General features: G+C 44.4%; 1 protein-coding gene across 1 annotated transcript in view; it reads left to right on the top strand.

Moving 5' to 3' along the window:
- LOC139748951 (uncharacterized) overlaps positions 1 to 18,881 on the top strand; it is a 283,910-nt gene that overhangs the window by 224,517 nt on the left and 40,512 nt on the right. Inside the window, exon 3 of the mRNA XM_071662304.1 lies at positions 9,630 to 9,754. The gene's annotated coding sequence lies outside the window, so the exon portion shown is untranslated. The remainder of the gene's footprint in view (positions 1 to 9,629; positions 9,755 to 18,881) is intronic.

Genomic DNA, 18,881 nt, shown 5'->3' with positions numbered 1-18,881 from the left:
TATGTATATACATGTGTATGTGTACGTATATGTATGTATGTTTCCTTGCGCTACCTCGCTTACACGGGAGACAGCAGTTAAGTGTAATAAAAAATGAAATATATATATATATATATATATATATATATATATATATATATATATATATATATATAGTGCATATGAAATCGCACTTTCATATAACATACAAATCTCCAGCTGCCAGGATCGAACCCGGGACCCCGTGCGCGGCAGGCGGGAGCACCACCGCTAGGTTATGACTGTTAGAATACCAAGTTCAGTCACAGAATCTGTGTTGGTCGTGATTTCTGTTATTGTTAGTGTTAGATACAAGATGCCACCTTAAAAGAAAATTAGTATTTTTGGGACTTCTGTGATAGTCATTTTTCTCATAGAGTAGGAAATATGATCATGTAATTTATTTTTTTAACTATTTAACTTTCACAGACTAGTCGTTTCATGCAAATTTGAGATTATTTTTTTTTTTTTGTTAAAGTCAACATGAAAGACTTGCAGAGTAAAATGTGATGAACTCATTAACATATCATTTCAAAACGTGGGGATAAAACTATCATTTTGGACCCGTTTCCTCTCGTATCTTTGATCGGGTACCCCATTCCATGAGGAAAAATATTCAAACTGAATTATTCCTCTAATGACCTTAGTTAACAGGGCTGTTGAACTGTCTTACCTCTCTTCGTCTTTCCCTCCTCTTCTAAACCCTATGTACCTTCTAAGAATCAGGTCTACACATTCCCAAGAGCTGTATTTGATCATTCATTTATTTTTTCCCTTACAATTCTTGTATCCTTTTCCCCCGAGATCGTTGCCTTAGAGACACATTTTGCCCTGCGTCATGTCGATCACGTTCAGAAGATGAAGGGAAAATTGCAGGGAAATTCAGAAATATTCACGGTTTTACCGCCTTCACGGTTTTACCGTCTTCACGGTTTTACCGTAAAATATCCAGACAGACGACCACATATCCACGCCTGGAGGGACCTGCTACTGCTTCTTAACGTTCCTTTTCGCCGCGTTACGCCTCGGTAAACTTAATCAGCGGGATTATATATATATATATTGCAGTTAACTATAGATCGGATGAGCGCTTGGCGAAGGGAGGGACGGAGGGAGGGAATGGATGGGTGACGTTGGCTAGGTGATCTTGTTTCCCACCCGGATGCTGTGTTTTTTTTTTTTTTCCCCCTTATGTCCCACGTCTTCTGTCATCAACATCCTCCTTCCCACACCTCCGCCTTCAATCTCGCCGCCCCAGCAGTCGTTTCATATGATGACACGTTCATTAATATACCTGTTTTAATGGCCGCTAACCCCCCCATCTCAGCTGTCCCTTACTAAACGTAGATGTTGGCACTAAAGCGAAGGTGACTGGAACGACTTGTGAAGAATTTCTTTTCTGAGTTTCCTCGGGTAAATTGTTCTCTCTTGTGGTGATGCTTCTGTCTCCTGCAAGCGCGTAGCATAGGCCATTGTTGCGCGAATGGAAGCATTTGTCCCTTCCTCCTCCAAGACGACCTCTTCTTCCATTCCATGGTTCAACCGTTCCCTAGTTCTGAGGCCACTCAGGGAAGGGATCAGGCAGATCGGGCATGGAAAAACTCTCCTTCCTCCGACTCCCTTCCAGCATTTATCACTGGCTATAATCATTGCAGGTACGTTATTCGTAAGGTAAAGCGTTCTTTTGTTCAAAGGCAGTGCGATGATCTCTCCTCGTCATCAACCGATAGGTCTTTCTGGTCTTTAGCTAAGGGCATCTCTAACAACTTCTGTCACTCTACCTTTCCTTCACATATTCCGTTCTGACGGCACTACAGCTGTCTCTCTTTCTCGTAGACCGAGCACCTCTCTTTAGGTTCCCGTTTCTCCTCTGATCTCTACTTTGGATGACTGAAACTCCTTCACCTCCCTGATGCTCCTCTTACAGATCCTATGCCCCTTCCCGTAATCTCTTTTCGAACTGTCCGAAGAGCGATTCTCTCTCTCTCTCTCTCTCTCTCTCTCTCTCTCTCTCTCTCTCTCTCTCTCTCTCTCTCTCTCTCTCTCTCTCTCTCTCTCTGTGTGGACACAAGCAAGGCTTATATTTATGGTCCTGATGGCATCCATCCCCCCGTGTGCCAAAAGCGTGCGTCTGAACTTGCACCTGTGCTTGCTCGTCTATTCCGCTCCTGTCTCCAAGGATCGGCAAGCTTTGCCTTCCTCTTGGAACCAACGTGCGGTATCGCATCTCATCCCTAAGAAGAAGGATGACCGTTCTAACTCCTCGAAGTATTCGTCCTGTTGCTTTGTGCTGCTGAGTGCAGCGGCTTCGAAGCCGCAGGCTCCCCCACAGAACGTTCTAGGTTCAGAACCACAGCAGCCGTGTTTTGTTAGAATGATACAAGTTTTCTTAAATGATAATGAAAGCTGTCTACCCATTTGGAAAAAAAGAAACGTAAAGAGGACATGAAAATTAGATTTGAAAAAAGAAAGAGATCGCGTGTTTCAGTTACTTGAATATACATATATATGTTTTATCTTGAATTTATGAGGAACGCTTACTGAATAAGTAAGTGGAAGAAACAGAAGAATGTAAGGAATATAGAAGTCAAATGTGTTCGTCTGTCTTATAGTCCCTTCGTGTTCTAGCAAGATGGGGAATCTTGCTTTCTTAATTACATGCAGATATGTTGCACATACGTGATCCTCCTGAAGTGGATGAACTTACATAAACACGTTAAAGTTATACCCACGTCTAACAGGCAAGCTATAGAGTTTAATATTTTAGTCTGTGCTTAAAACGCTGTCTGATAGAAAACGATCCATCAGTGGCTATGTCGCTTAGGGAAACCAGACATGCGTTTTGTGTGTGTGTGTGTGCATATATATATATATATATATATATATATATATATATATATATATATATATATATATATATATATATTCTGCTCGTAGAAGCACCAGAGCTCGCTGCTCGCAGCCACATTCTCCCAGAGACAAAAGCAGCCAGCCAAAGTAATGAGAGAGCTAGGCGTTGCACAGGAACAACTGGGCAAGATTGCTCTACCTGGGGGCCATTGTGTCGGCAACAAAGAGCACCTCACCAGTAGTGGCTGTTCCTACGAACTGCACTACCGCACGAGGAACTCAACGCGTCACGGTACTGCATGCTCCTTGCGCCTATCCTGGCGAGGGAGGCGTGGTAATGTTCCTCCGTCGTGTGGCGGCGGCGAGCGTCGCTGGCCGTGAGCGAATAGGTTTCGAATCCTGGTTGCGGCGGTCAGTCCACAGTCAACTCGTCTGTTCATCTTTCCCAAGGGGTTGGACGATAATTAGCGTACCTGGCTTACACAAGGGTGTGTATGTGTATATATAGCGTTAATAGTATCGCTTTGAATAGGACAGTAGGACTCGTACCGTCATACCTAACACGAAAATATAGTATATAATGATATTAATGATAATTGATAATAATAATTAATGATAATAATAATAATAATAATAATATTACTATTATTATTATTATTATTATTATTATTATTATTATTATTAGTAGTAGTAGTAGTAGTACAATGATTTTTCAAAAGAAGGAACAGAGAAGGGGGCCATGTGATGATATTCCCTGAAAGGCTCAGTCCTCTGTTCTTAACGCTACCTCGCTAATGCGGGAAAGGGCGAACAGTATAAATAAATAAATAAATGAATATATATATATATATATATATATATATATATATATATATATATATATATATATATATATATCCCTGGGGATTGACGTTAAATGATACCCTGGATTGAATCAGGGCATGTGAAGCATCTGGGGTAAACCATGGAAAGCTGTGTGGGGCCTGGATGTGGAAAGGGAGCTGTGGTTTCGGTGCATTATTACATGACAGCTAGAGACTGAGTGTGAACGAATGGGGCCTTTGTTGTCTTTTCCTAGTGCTACCTCGCACACATGAGGGGGGAGGGTGTTGTTATTCTATGTGTGGCGAGGTGGCGATGGGAATGAATAAAGGCAGACAGTATGAATTATGTACATGTGTATATATGTATATGTCTGTGTGTGTATATATATGTGTACATTGAGATGTATAGGTATGTATATTTGCGTGTGTGGACGTGTATGTATATATGTGTATGGGGGTGGGTTGGGCCATTTCTTTCGTCTGTTTCCTTGCGCTACCTCGCAAACGCGGGAGACAGCGACAAAAAGAAAATATATATCCTATGAGTACTAACTGTACTGAGACTTAATCCTTTGTAATTACTATATCTCTTTAAGGTTTTTACAACACTTGAATCACACGGTCGTTATCCAGCCCACAGACACACCGACGCTTTCATGTACTCTTAATAGACCTTCCAAATCTATTCTGTCCCAACTTCACCTCTGCTCCTCACCATCCAACTCGTCACTCTCTGAATCTCCATATTTTGTTTCGTAGATTCTATTTTGTTTTTTTTTTTAGGCGCATCACTTATTCTCTATAGCGGCATCCTTTCTCGTCACTATAAACACGTCGGACGATCCAGGCCTCAAATCCTAACTGTTCTAAGTGTCTTCGTGTCTCGTGGTTATCATCCTTGAGCCATTTCTCTCCATCTCTCAGCAAAACGTCTTTTCGGACGTGTCTAACACACTCCTGCTTTTCACAGACGTTCCCTCCCATCGTCTGCCTTCGTGTGAACCAAGGTGGCTGGTTCATGTCCTTCGGATATTCATAAATCCCCCTTGTTTTTTTTTCTGAGATTCTCATTTATTTTTTTTTTTTTTGCTTGTAATTTATACACGCCATTTTTACTCTTACGTTCATTACTCTATATGGTACGCCATTTACCTTCTATTCATCAGTATCTTGTGTAAGACTCACCTCCTTCTTTAAAGCCATTTATGAAATCGCGTCAAGCGTGGCTCAAGTCATTCCATCATGGGGATCCTTCCTCACCACGGTGTATACCCCGTACAGCACAGCTCAGTGTTGGCCTCCGCGATACTCCAACCACATTGAACACTGTCGTTTCCTCAATGTCTTCTCTGACGCTTATCATTTAACGTCAATGCACGTTAAGTTTACACCTCTGTTCCTTCCCCTTTATCAACCTATGTATTGTCCTTGCTTATCCCCTTGCCGTGTATTACTCATAGGTCATCTGATATTAGTACAGTGTATATATTATTAACATTATATGACGAGCCCACATTCACTCATACACACACATCCTTGTTTGTCTGGTGGGCCGCCCGCCCGCCCGTCTTGTCAGGGTGGCAGTTAACGCGAGGGTAACAGCCAGCCAGCCAGCTAGCCAGCGACCCAAACGCAACATTAGCTTGGCAGGTCCGAACACGACACTTGGCAAACGGGAAGCGCCCTCCTGGGGTTAGAGAAACACCAGTAGAATATGTATATTTATTTACGCTGCAGGAGGAGGGAGAATAAAATGTGTATACAGTTAAACAAACCAGGGCATGTTGGTTGGCGGCAACACCAAGGTGGCGGGGTTGGCCGTGTCGCTCAAGCCGAGATGAGTGTGGCACCTCACTCACTGTACAGTGAGATGCGGGAGGTAGAAAGTATGCTATTAACACGATGATTAAGCAGCAGTTGCATGTATTCACAAGCATGACAGCAATGGCTAGAGGTGGATTCGTTGGTATTAGTTCATGAGTGCAGTTTTAATAGCACTAGTAATTAATAAGTAATAGTCAGTTAGTATTAGAATAATTTATATCGATGTTAGTTATTTATTGGTGACTGGTAATTAATATTACTAGGATAAGTGATGATACTGGTAACTGATATCGAAATGATTAATGTTATTGGTAAATATAATCAGGGTAATTAAAGACACTTGTAATTAATATCAGGGTAAATGAAGATACTGGTAATTAATGAGAGTAAGTAACGATAATGGTAGTTGAGATGAGGATAAACAACAGCTGTGCACAAGTTCAGTGTACACACACACATAGATGTTTGACTCTCCACATATGTTCCAGAGCCGTTCGGACTGCACTGAGACCTGGGTTAGGGCTAAGTGGCATTCACGGCGCCACTGTAAATCAAATTAAGCCAAAGCTTGATGTAGTCAACCTTAATGACACCGGTGTCTGTCGCCTGAGTATTGAGAAAGATCTCATGGCACTAACCTCACCTCACCTACTTGGTGAAAAGAAGTGAGGCGTCAGACCACAGCTGGTTGAACCATTGATGACTCCCCTATTGATGACTCCACCCATTGATGACTCCCCCATTGATGACTCCCCCCCATTGATGACTCCCCCTATTGATGACTCCACCCATTGATGACTCCCCCATTGATGACTCCCCCCATTGATGACTCCCCCCATTGATGACTCCACCCATTGATGACTCCCCCATTGATGACTCCCCCCCATTGATGACTCCCCTATTGATGACTCCACCCATTGATGACTCCCCCATTGATGACTCCCCCCCATTGATGACTCCCCTATTGATGACTCCACCCATTGATGACTCCCCCATTGATGACTCCCCCCCATTGATGACTCCCCGATTGATGACTCCCCCCCATTGATGACTCCCCCATTGATGACTCCCCCCCATTGATGACTCCCCGATTGATGACTCCCCCCCATTGATGACTCCCCGATTGATGACCTCCATTGATGACCCCCATAGATGATTCCCCACATTGATGACTCCCCCCATTGATGACCCCCATTGATGACTCCCCCATTGATGACTCTCCTCATTGATGACTCTCCCCATTGATGACTCCCCCATTGATGACTCCCACATTGATGACCCCACATTGATTACTCCCCCCATTGATGACTCCCCCATTGATGACTCCCCCATTGATGACTATCCCACATTGATGATTCCCCCATTGATGACTCCCCCCATTGATGACTCTCCACATTGATGACTCCCCCCATTGATGACCTCCTCCATTGATGACTCCCCCATTGATGACTCCCCCATTGATGACTCCCCATTGATGACGAGAGAGTGATGTCTCGACGTCATCAATTGTCATCATGTGGACGGGCCGCTGTAGCAACTGGGTTTAAGGTAAACTCGGCAGTGGCCACACACACACACACACACACACACACACACACACACACACACACCAGTCTCATCTGAGACGCCATCTATCCCTCGGTCATTTACTGTTTGTGTCCTTCTCCCATCTACTCTGTCCTCCACCCTATCTCCTGTGTACCTCCCACATCCCCTGATCTTCATCTACTCCGGCCCACACCCCCGCCCTCAGTGCATCTCCGTCCATCACGTATCACTTAGGAGTCTCCCCACCACACCCATCCCGTCGTGTCACACACCCACACGTCAAAGACCTTTTCGTGACCAACTTCCTCAGACCTTGTTTATTCAACTAATCGTCTCCAGCGCGGGGGCACACCCGCGACCTCACCTCTCACCATCACACTGCCTCAGGAACACATCGCGCTTGCCTTTCGTCATGATCGAGGGTTACCATCGTGAATATGTGATATATATATATATATATATATATATATATATATATATATATATATATATATATGTATATATCATCCAGAATTAAAACGTCTCGATGTTTGTCAGACACGCCACGAAGGCTATGATATTAGAGAATTTGTTTTAGAGCGAAAATATGACAGTGTTAAGGAAGCTATCCAGAAATGTGATACATGTTTTAGGTGTAAAGTTGTTGTTTTTTTGAACATTTGCCTCGCGATTTTTCTTTTCTTTTTTTTTTTTTCTTGCTCTCCGGCAAATGTTCGCGAGAGTAAACAGATCTGGGGCAAAATTGTTTGCTCACTTGGCAAGCGTCGCTGGGCTTGGGGAGATCGGTCCTATGGAACGGACCACAGATACCCTGGACACTCAGGCCTGAAATAGAATTGTACTCTTATGTTGACTTGAAACTTTTCGGTCTTATACTTAATAATAGTAATGATGATAATAATGATAATAATAATAAGAATAATGATAATAATAATTATAATAATGATAATGACTTAAAACATTATTAGTGATAATTGGTTCTAGTCATTATTATTGTTATTATTATCATTATCATTATTCCACGGTAGCACCACGGATAGAACTTCATTTACCTAACATCCACTCTCTAGCTGTCGTATATAATGCATCATATCCAGGACCTCGTGTCCACAGCCAAGCCCCACAGACCTTTCCGTGGTTCCTCTGCCCGCTTCACATACTGTGCTTCAGTCCAGAGACAGCGCGTCGCCTCCCGTATAGCACAACATTCCAAATGGCTCTATCCCATGAACATCTCAAACCCTCGTACATATTCAGGCCTAAGTAACTAAAAGCATCGTTCACTCTTTCTTTCCATTTTGTCTTCCCTTGTACTCCTTGTTCCCTTCACCTTTGACATGTATAACATCCTCTTGGTCATTCTCTTTTCACTCATCCCCTCTATATATCCATAATGGTTCAGCATACCTCGTTCAGCTCTTTCGAACATACTCTTCTTAACTACCGGTAACGCCTCTCTCATACCCTCTCTTTCCATACTCGATCACCCCACCTCACACCAAATATTGTCCAGAAGCAATTATTTCCAAGACATCTAAGCTCTTCTGTATTTTTGTATTGAGAACCTACGACGCGCACCCGTACAACACCGTTGGGAGTGCTCTACCATAAGAAGTACTCATCTTTGCTTTCATACCTGTGACCTCCCTTTCCACATACGCCTCAATGAACTCCATACTTCTGCAGTCTCCTCCACCCTGTGGTTCACTTCCATTCCCGCAGATCCATTCGCTGCCATGCCCATTCGCTGCAGGTATCAAGACCACTCCACTTCTTCCAGGTTCTCTTCATTAAGTCTGACACACATGCCACCGCGTCTTTCTCCCCAGCTAGACGTCATAACCTTACTTTTATTCGCAGTAGCTCCCAACTTCCCCATCCAACACACGCTCAAACATAGACACCGTCTGTAGTTTTTCACTCGGTCCTGCAACCAGATCGTATCTGACGCAAAAAGCATTCAACTCACACCTCTTCTTCTTCTTCTTCTTCTTCTTCTTCTTGTTCTTGTTCTTCTTCTTCTTCTTCTTCTTCTTCAACTTTTCATTCTTCTTCTCCCCCTCCTCCTCCTCATCCTCCTCTTCTTCTTCTTCTTCTTCTTCTTCTTCTTCTTCTTCTTCTTCTTCTTCTTCTTCTTCTTCTCCCCTCCTCCTCCTCCTCCTCCTCCTCCTCTTCTTCTTCTTCTTCTTTTTTATTCTCCTCCCCCTCTTCTTCTTCTTCTTCTTCTTCTTCTTCTTCTTCTTCTTCTTCTTCTTCTTCTTCTTCTTTTTCACCCCCTCCCCCAACGCCAGCAGATTACAGACCAGCCCATTTATCTATGAACCTCGTATTTGTATCCCTCCCCACCTCGCCCATAAGGAGTTTAAACAGTCGAGGTGATATGACACACCCTTGATGCAGACCCTCATTCACCTGGAACCACTCCCTGTCCTCCCCTCTGACTCGCACACAAACCTTACCAGATTAAAACTCCTCACTACCTATTGTAACATTGTTCGTACGCCATCACATAGCAGCGTCTTAAGCAAAGTCTTTCTGTTAACCCTTATCATTCGCTTTTTCCAGATCCCACAAATTCTTCGAAGAAAACGCCTGGTCCGCACGTCGTCCTCCACTCCGGAAGCCACAGTGTTCCTCCTCAGTCTGATGCTCTGTGCATTCGGCCACACTTTCAATCAACGTTCCACCAGGTATGATAAACAGACCTGTATTTTTGTAGACCAAGTGTTCGCTTTTGTCCCCACTGCCTTTATATACTAGAACAATACGGGCGTTCTCCTAGTCTCCAAGCTCCTCATTTTGACCCTTACATGCACTGAAATTCTTAACTCACCAAGTCAACAACGCTGTCACCCTCTTTTCTTGAAGAACTCAACTCCAGTACAGTTTTCTTCAGTTGCTGTTCCACACTCCATTAACAGCTGCAATACTGTCTGCTCCAGCTACCGTGCCACACTTCGTCGACACAAAACTCACCACCGCCACTTCTCCATTCACCTACCCATTCGCTACGACTCTCCCGCTTCGCTTACTTACACGCCTTAAACACTTCACAACTGCCAATAAAATCATCTAACACATTCAACATTCGTTCAGAATACTCTCACATTAGCTCTGCCTCTTCCTTTCCCGTTGCCACCTCCTTATTTACTCCTCTCGCTTATTATTATTATTATTATTATTATTATTATTATTAGTAGTAGTAGTAGTAGTAGTGGCAGTATTTTTATTAGGGATTTGTCGTTGCTGTACCCCAGGCAAAACACCGTCCCCAGCATCCCTCGTTCTTTGAGTCTCCCACCTACAAGGCTCGCTGTCTGAACCTCTCGAGGTACATACGTAGTACATGAATATTCTGTATTTAGAAATATAACATTTCCTACAGACTGACATAGTAACTGGCATGAATGTATATAGTAATGTTCATAGAAGTAACTTCCCTCCTATGAATTGGTTAATCCGAATCACAGATGCCGTGCTTGTGTTAAGAAAATTTGCGAAAATGAAAAGACATTATTTTCTTTTCTCTGAGAACTTGGTTAAGTGATTTGGCTGGTCGAAAACGTGGCTACAGACTGGGTCCTGACTTCTCTGGTTTACACACCTCTTACCGTGAGGATCCGGGCTGTAGGGAGTAACCTTGTAAAACTCTCGGCCACACGTCATTATTGGATTCCCAGGGAATAAGAGCATTACCTACAACCCACCTGAGCCCGCGTCCATCAACCGCCGCTGCTGCATCCCTCCCTCCCTCTCCCTCCCTCACGCCCCGTGCGAGAGAAACCATCGAGGTCCTTTGTCTTGCGGTGAAAGGCTTTTCATCCTTAACGAAGAATATTGGCGTCGTAATATTACAGAGGCTTTGTGAATACTTTTTTCTCCCTTAGTTGAATATATATATATATATATATATATATATATATATATATATATATATATATATATATATATATATATATATATATATGAATTACTTTATATAACCTGGAGCTCTTCTTCACGGATATACTCGGCGCTACACACAGTAGCAGGGTCAGGATGGACCTCCTCGGGGCTGGTCGATAAATGGGTGCCTGGCTTAGGCTGGGGTGTATATGTATGTGTATGGGTGTGGGTATACACATATAGGTGGAAAGACATGGTACATGCATACAGGGTTAAGAGACGGTGCAACATGAACGTAAAACCCACAACCTGGCGTACCCCAGGGCACCAGTATGGGCCCGCTATGATTCCTCGTCCATATCATTGACTCTCTGAAGGACACAGACCACCGCTGGAAGGACGTAGACGACTCCACCTTTGGCATCACCACCAACAGCAACAGCAACAATCCTCCTGACTTCAGCGTCCTTCAACACATCATCCCCAACCTTCAGGAGTGGACTGACGGCCAACGACTGGGATGATGCACATCAACCTGGGTGCAGACGATCTCCTTCCTCCCTGGCGAACTTGCCCTAGGATCCTTCGGGTCCTGGGTGCAGACAATGCCCTTCCTCCGTGGCGAACTTGTCCGAGGATCCTCCGGGTAGCCAGAAACTTCGGACCCTCTTGGAGTCTCTGTAGACGACGGTTTGAAACCGGAGGAACCATGTCAGCGCCAGCACCAAGTCTTCCTCATACCGTCTGTACCTTCGGCGCCAACTGAGATCAGGACTGTCTTATATTGCGTATTGGTCAGACCTCCCTCCACCTCAACGGATTCACATCCATCATTCACTCAGTTTGGAAATGGCACCACCTCAACAGATTCAACATCCATTTGGAAATGGCATCACCCTCTTATAACTCTGGGCCAGAAGAGGAAGCTGTACGTTTCAGACGACCTGACTTCACCTGGTCAGAACGATAAGGTATTTCTCCTTAATCTGTAATTCTTTTGATTGTCTGACCACTAGGGTCATGTCGTCTCTCTCTCTCTCTCTCTCTCTCTCTCTCTCTCTCTCTCTCTCTCTCTCTCTCTCTCTCTGGCCTACCTATTTTGGGTGAACATGTCCCATCATTATGCCATACGAAGGGTTGGAATAAACACGAAGGCGAGATGTGAGAATATATGGGACCACTTCATGAGGGGTTCCTGTATATAGAACATATGGGACCACTTCATCATGGGTTCCTGTATATAGAACATATAGAACCACTTCATTAGGGGTTCCTGTATGTACAATACATTAGACCACTTCACCAGGGCCTCCTGTATACATGTACATAACTTTATTTGTTGGAGTTAAGGGGGCCACCACCACCTTAGCGCAGCACGTACATACAAAATTTTGGTGAAGTTACGCTAAAGTCTATAATGCAAATCCCCGGAGGTTCGGTGAAGATTAGGTTAATACTCACTATTGGTGAATTATGATTGTGGAGGAAGAAGAAGAGGAGGAGGGAGTCGGAGGAAAAGAGGTGAGGACGAAGAGAAGAAGAAATGTAAACAAAGAAAATGGCGAAGGGAGTGGACGATCGTTTTCTATACTGATATTTTATGCTGTCTTTTTTGTTTCCAGTTCTCTCTCATTCCAGCCTTGCTCCTCGCTTCTCCTATCCTCTTGTTCACAGTAATCAGTCAGTACACCATTTTTGAATTAACGTTATACCTTCAGTTTAATCAGAGACGCGTACATGAGGAGAATTGGGTTTTGAGGAACACATTGAATATTTACTTAGAAGTTTATGTTCGTGGGTTCGAATCCAGGTCAGAAATATGAGGTAAATGTTGACGTATTAATGTCTCGAAGAATTCTCGAATTTCATGTAACATTCATAAGCTGTTACACAGTCGGGTGACAAGGAATGTGTTCGCCTGATGGTTTTTCTCAAGCGCTGGTTTTTGTCGTTTTTTTTTTTTTTTTTTTTTTTGTCGCGGGTTGGTTTTTGTCGGGCTGGTTTTTGTCGGTTTTTTTTTTTTTTTTCTTTTGTCGCGGGTTGGTTTTTGTCACAGGTGTCATGGGCTTTTTTTCTTTTGTCCTGGGATTACTTTTTGTCACGAACCTTTTTTTTTGAGGAGGGATCACAAGCTTTTTTTTGTGTCACGAGAGCTTTTTTTTATGTGAAATAGTATGACTTAATACGAAGGATCACCGATATATATATATATATATATATATATATATATATATATATATATATATATATATATATATATATATATATATATATATATATATAACGTTAATGGGATAGCCTTCATTAGGGCCTCAGTTGCCCGTGCCGGCTCAGCTAACATAAAAAAAAAAGAAAGACAGATGGATGACGTCACGGGTTACTTCGAGGTCGCGATGAGCCATCGAGCCATGTTTTCGCGGTGGTGGCGGCGGGGCTGTGCGCGGAGTGTCTATACATTGCCAGTGAGCTTCAAGAGATGGCTGGGTAACGGGAGAAACTGTGCCACCTCGTCGGCGGGCCCGAGCTGGCTGGCGTCCCCTGCCGACATAGCGTTGCGTTCACACGTTTCACTATACTTACGTAATGAACTTTTGCAGCAATTGTCCTCGTAGCATTTATATGTAGTGCGATATCCTAGTTGTGCATTTTGGTGTTTTAGTGTATTTTTTTTTTGTTATTGACTCTATTGTCTTCTGTTATTTGTATTTGTATGTATGTAATTACCTGTATTTTACGCTATTATTTTGCTGTCCGAGATTTTAGTCATGGATTGTGATGTATATTGTTTATTTTCTTAAAGCATGTATTTTTGTGGTCAGTAACACATCTATCCATCAGTCTATCTATGTGATTTCAAGGAGAAACTCGCATTACACATGACAGCTAGAGACTGAGTGTGCTTCCTCCTCTTTCTTCTCTTTTTCCTCCGCCTCCTCCTCCTCCTCCTCTTCGTTCGCTTTCCAGTCTTCCTTTCCCGTCTCCCTCTCGTCCTTGACCCTCACACCTCCCTCATATTTTTCCAAGAGGTCGAAAGTGAAATATTAGGCCAAGTTCGTAACTATGATAATAACTTACATGGTCCTGTTGTGGTGAATGGCTGTCTTGAGAGATCCTTACCACAACTACTACTACTACTACTACTACTACTACTACTACTACTACTACTACTACTACTGGTACTACTACTACTACTACTACTACTACTACTACCACTACTACTACTACTACTACTACTACTTCTACTACTGCTACTACTACTACTACTGCTGCTGCTACTACTACTACTACTACTACTACTACTACTACTACTACTACTACTACTACTGGTACTACTACTACTACTACTACTACTACTACTACTACTACCACTACTACTACTACTACTACTTCTACTACTACTACTACTACTGCTGCTGCTGCTACTACTACTACTTCTACTACTGCTACTACTACTACTGCTACTGCTACCACTACTGCTACAACTAGCAGACTTCAGACATTAACTAACCTTAACTGCAGCACGAGACACTAACTAACTGTCCCTGGACGAATGCACTCGGAGTGGTCTGTGCAATAGATCAATCCTCCATCCTTCCTTTGTTTACACGTCCGATCACATCGAATCCAGAGTTACACACACACACGTCAGCACTCAAGTGTCCAGCACTGTGGCTTTGAATATTTGCGTACGTTTTTCCATAATGTTTATTTTCTAGGCTGACAAACATTGGCGGTGATATTGCTACGACAGCGATAGCTCGAGCGATAACTGTGTGTCGGTGTAGTTGTACGTAATACAGTCTGGGGCGAACGCCTTGTTCGTGCGACGGACGAATGTGGAGGTTAGGGTAGGGAGGTGAGGGAACGAGGCGATGGGATAATATCACACATCTCACCGTCAGGTAACTATATGACGACACGAACACAAGTGTGTGTGTGTGTGTGTGTGTGTGTGTGTGTGTGTGTATGTGTGTGTGTGTGTGTGTGTGTGTGTGTGTGTGTGTACCGCCTTAAAGAAGAAGGGAATGGCCAGAGATTCGACTCTCCTATACGAGAACTGCTGTAGATTTAACCTTATACGAGAACTATTGTAGATTTAACATTATGTAAGAACTACAGTAGACTTAACCTTATACGAGAACTACAGTAGATTTAACCTTATACGATAACTGCTGTAGATTTAACATTATACGATAACTGCTGTAGATTTAACATTATACGATAATTGCTGTAGATTTAACATTATACGATAACTGCTGTAGATTTAACCTTATACTAGAACTGCTGTAGATTCAACATTATACAAGAGCTACTGTAGATTTAACCTTATTCCGGAACTACAGTAGCGAAAGGGCATCTTTTTTTCCTATTTTTGAAGGTAGTAAAATGGTGTGACGTCTGTGCCAGCGGGGCCATATTGTCTGCTCCAATACTGGAAGAAAAAATTTCCATAATATGAATAATGCCAAATTGGGCAACGCTAAGATTTTTTTTCCTTTTTGAAGCCCATTATACATTTTTTGTTGTCTTTTTTCTTTTGTGACAACTACTGAAAATGTCCTGGAAGAATGTCCTGGTATAGTCGGGCTGATGTCCTGGTATAGACGGGCTGGGCAGAATGTCCTGGTATAGTCGGGCTGATGTCCTGGTATAGTCGGGCTGGGTAGCATGTCCTGGTATAGTCGGGCGTGTCCGTGTGTCTGTTGATGCAGCGAGAGACGGCTTGCAAGCACTTCACATCGACTTGGGCTTTGGACGAGATGACCGCGCCCTCTGCTCCGCTGGGTTGTGTTGTGAGGAGTGTTGACTGGTTAAAAGTGTTGGGTAGTTCATGGTGCTGCTCGTGCCACGCTCTCTGGCGTCTTTTAAACTTGGTCTTCACGACGGTGCGACCCTTGAGTGCGACGGCGCGACCCTTGAGCACACGACGGTACGATCCTTGAGCACGATGGTGCGATCCTTGAGCACACGACGGTACGATCCTAAAGCACGACGGTACGACCCTTGAGCACGATGGTACCATCCTTGAGCACGACGTTACGATCCTTGAGAACACGACTGTACGACCCTTGAACACGACTGTACGACCCTTGAGCTCGACGGTACGACCCTTGAGAGCACGTTGGTCTGGTTGATGTACGACCTTCCTCCCTCAGGGTCCGGTAGAAGGTCAGAGATCATCATACCCCAGGCTCTTACCTTCATGATCAGGGACATACATAATTCATCTCCATCAATGGATTGTTCACCCCCGTTGCCTTCTGTTTTGCCTGTTTCATCACCGTTGCCTTCTCTTTCATCCCCGTTGCCTTCTGTTTTGTCTGTTTCATCACCGTTGCCTTCTCTTTCATCCCCGTTGCCTTCTGTTTTGTTTGTTTCAACCCCGTTGCCTTCTGTTTTGTCTGTTTCACCCCCGTTGCCTTCTGTTTTGCCTGTTCCATCACCGTTGCTTTTTCTTTCATCTCCGTTGCCTTCTGTTTTGCCTGTTTTAACCCCGTTGCCTTCTGATTTGTCTGTTTCACCCTCGTTGCCTTCTGTTTTGCCTGTTTCACCCCCGTTGCCTTCTGTTTTGTCTGTTTCACCCCCGTTGCCTTTTGTTTTGTCTGTTTCAACCCCGTTGCCTTCTGTTTTGATTGTATTTGCCCTTGAATTAATCACATTTCTGTGGAGACAACGCTATTAAGATATAACTCTTTTTCTTATGAACACTGGACACCATCATTGATTGAACGATGAACTACGTATTCACACTGGTGTAATCTTCGCTCTAAAGCAGCCAGTGACTGCAATGATCACACGTCTCTGGGTAGACGGACCGGTTCTTCTCGCGCTGAGAGCCAGCAGGTTTGTGGCTACGTCTTTTTACTTCGTACGCGTTTGCTCCAATTTCAATATATTCGGAGCAAGGTCAGTGTGGTGACCTTGCTCAGATGTCAAGGTCTTGGCGCCACCTCCTTCCCCGCTGTGCCGCGCCGCGCCGCGCCGCGCCGCGCGGGATTTACCGCACACCCGCGAGAAATACGAGAGTTTTGAGCGTGAGGATGGTGAGGATTAGCTTGGCGGGTTGATTGTGGTAGGGTAATTGTGGTGGTGGTAGTTATGATGGTGAGGATTAGCTTGGTGGGTTGGGTGTGGTAGGGTAATTGTGGTGGTGGTAGTTATGATGGTGAGGATTAGCTTGGTGGGTTGAGTGTGGTAGGGTAGTTGTGGTGGTGGTAGTTGTGGTGGTGAGGATTAGCTTGGTGGGTTGGGTGTGGTAGGGTAATTGTGGTGGTGGTAGTTATGATGGTGAGGATTAGCTTGGTGGGTTGAGTGTGGTAGGGTAGTTGTGGTGGTGGTAGTTGTGGTGGTGAGGATTAGCTTGGTGGGTTGGGTGTGGTAGGGTAGTAGTTGTGGTGGTCGTGGTGGTGGTAGTTTGGTGGTGAGGGACAGTTTGGCGGGTTGGGTGTGGTAGGTTAGTTGTGGTGGTGATGGTGGTAGTTGCGGTGTTTGGGTGGTTGGTGGGTGTGAGGTGTGGTGCTCTATAGAGTTTTTATCGAGGTCGTGGTAGCGGTGGCGTCAGAGGGTGGTTAGCGGCGGCCGTAATTGGTCAAAAGGTGGTTTTAGAGTGCGTGATGGTGTTGCGGTGGTAGAGTGTGTAGTTGTGCGCGCCTGTGTGTGTGTGTGTGTGTGTGTGTGTGTGTATAATGGTGTTGCGGTGGTAGAGTTTGTAGGTGCGCGCGCGCGCGCGCACGTATGTGTGTGTGTGTGTGTGTGTGTGTGTGTGTATGTGTGTGTGTGTGTGTGTGTGTGTGTGTGTGTGTGTAGTGAGTTGTGGTCGAGTGTGAGTTGTGGTTCTTGGGCGGGTGTTGCGGAGGTGGGCGCCTGCCTCTCTCTCTCTCTCTCTCTCTCTCTCTCTCTCTCTCTCTCTCTCTCTCTCTCTCTCTCTCTCTCTCTCTCTCTCTCTCAGCCCCGCAAAATCTGAGTAAGCTGCAATTGGCCAAATCACATCACTGGGGCGTCTGCCGAGCGAGTCTTCACCCATTCCAGCAGCGTTTCGTTCCCTCGTTGTTCCCCAAAGCCCAGTCATCGTTTTCTTAGGGACATTTGGGGTCGTTTTCTTTCGCTACGTTTTCTCTCCCGAGTATAGTACATGAATATTGATAACGTCTGTTCAGAGAAGAAGGCGTGATCACTTCAGGCACGATGTCCGTGTGAGGCGAGGCGTTCCTCTACTCAAAGGAAGTGGAGTAACCTCTCCTCGTCATCCGCTGATTGGTCTTTGTGGTCTTTAGCTAAGGGCGTCTCGAACAGCTCCTGTTGCTGTACCGTTCCTTCACTTTTCCGCTCTGACGGTACTGTAGCTGTCTCTCTGCCGTAGATCGCGCAGCTGTCTTTGGTTCCCGTTTCTCCTCTCACTCCACCTTAGATGACTCTTTAACATTCCTTCTTCACCCCCTGATGCTCCTCTTACTAATCCTGTGCCTCTTCCTGTAATCTCTTTTCGGGCTGTGCGAATAGCGCTTCTCTCTCTCTCTCTCTGGACAACACCAAGGCTTATGGTCCTGATGGCTTCCATCCCCTTGTACTGAAAGCCTGTGCCACTGTACTTGCACCTGTGCTTGCTCGTCTGTTTTGTTTCGTTTTAAAAACCAGAACTTTTCCTTCTTGGAAGTATGTGTTGGTACATCCCATCCCTAAGAAGGGTGACCGTTCTAAATCCTTGAACTATCATCCTGTTGCTTTGACATCTACCATTTCCAAAGTCTTTTGAATCCCTCCTCATCTCCCATATCCTTAAACATCTTGAATCTCAGTCCTCTGCAATCCATCGGTGATATTCTTTCCAATTTTACTTATGTGTGCTATGTGGAATCCAGTGTAGTTGCCCTTGATATATCCAAAGTTTTTGATAGGGTGTGGCATCGAGGTCGCATCCCTGAGCTCCCCTTT

The sequence above is a fragment of the Panulirus ornatus genome, chromosome 6 (assembly GCF_036320965.1).
Source record: "Panulirus ornatus isolate Po-2019 chromosome 6, ASM3632096v1, whole genome shotgun sequence".
Taxonomy (NCBI): Eukaryota; Metazoa; Arthropoda; class Malacostraca; order Decapoda; family Palinuridae; genus Panulirus; species Panulirus ornatus.
The sequence above is the reverse complement of the archived record's forward strand: the minus strand, read 5'-3'. Positions and strand labels throughout refer to the sequence as shown.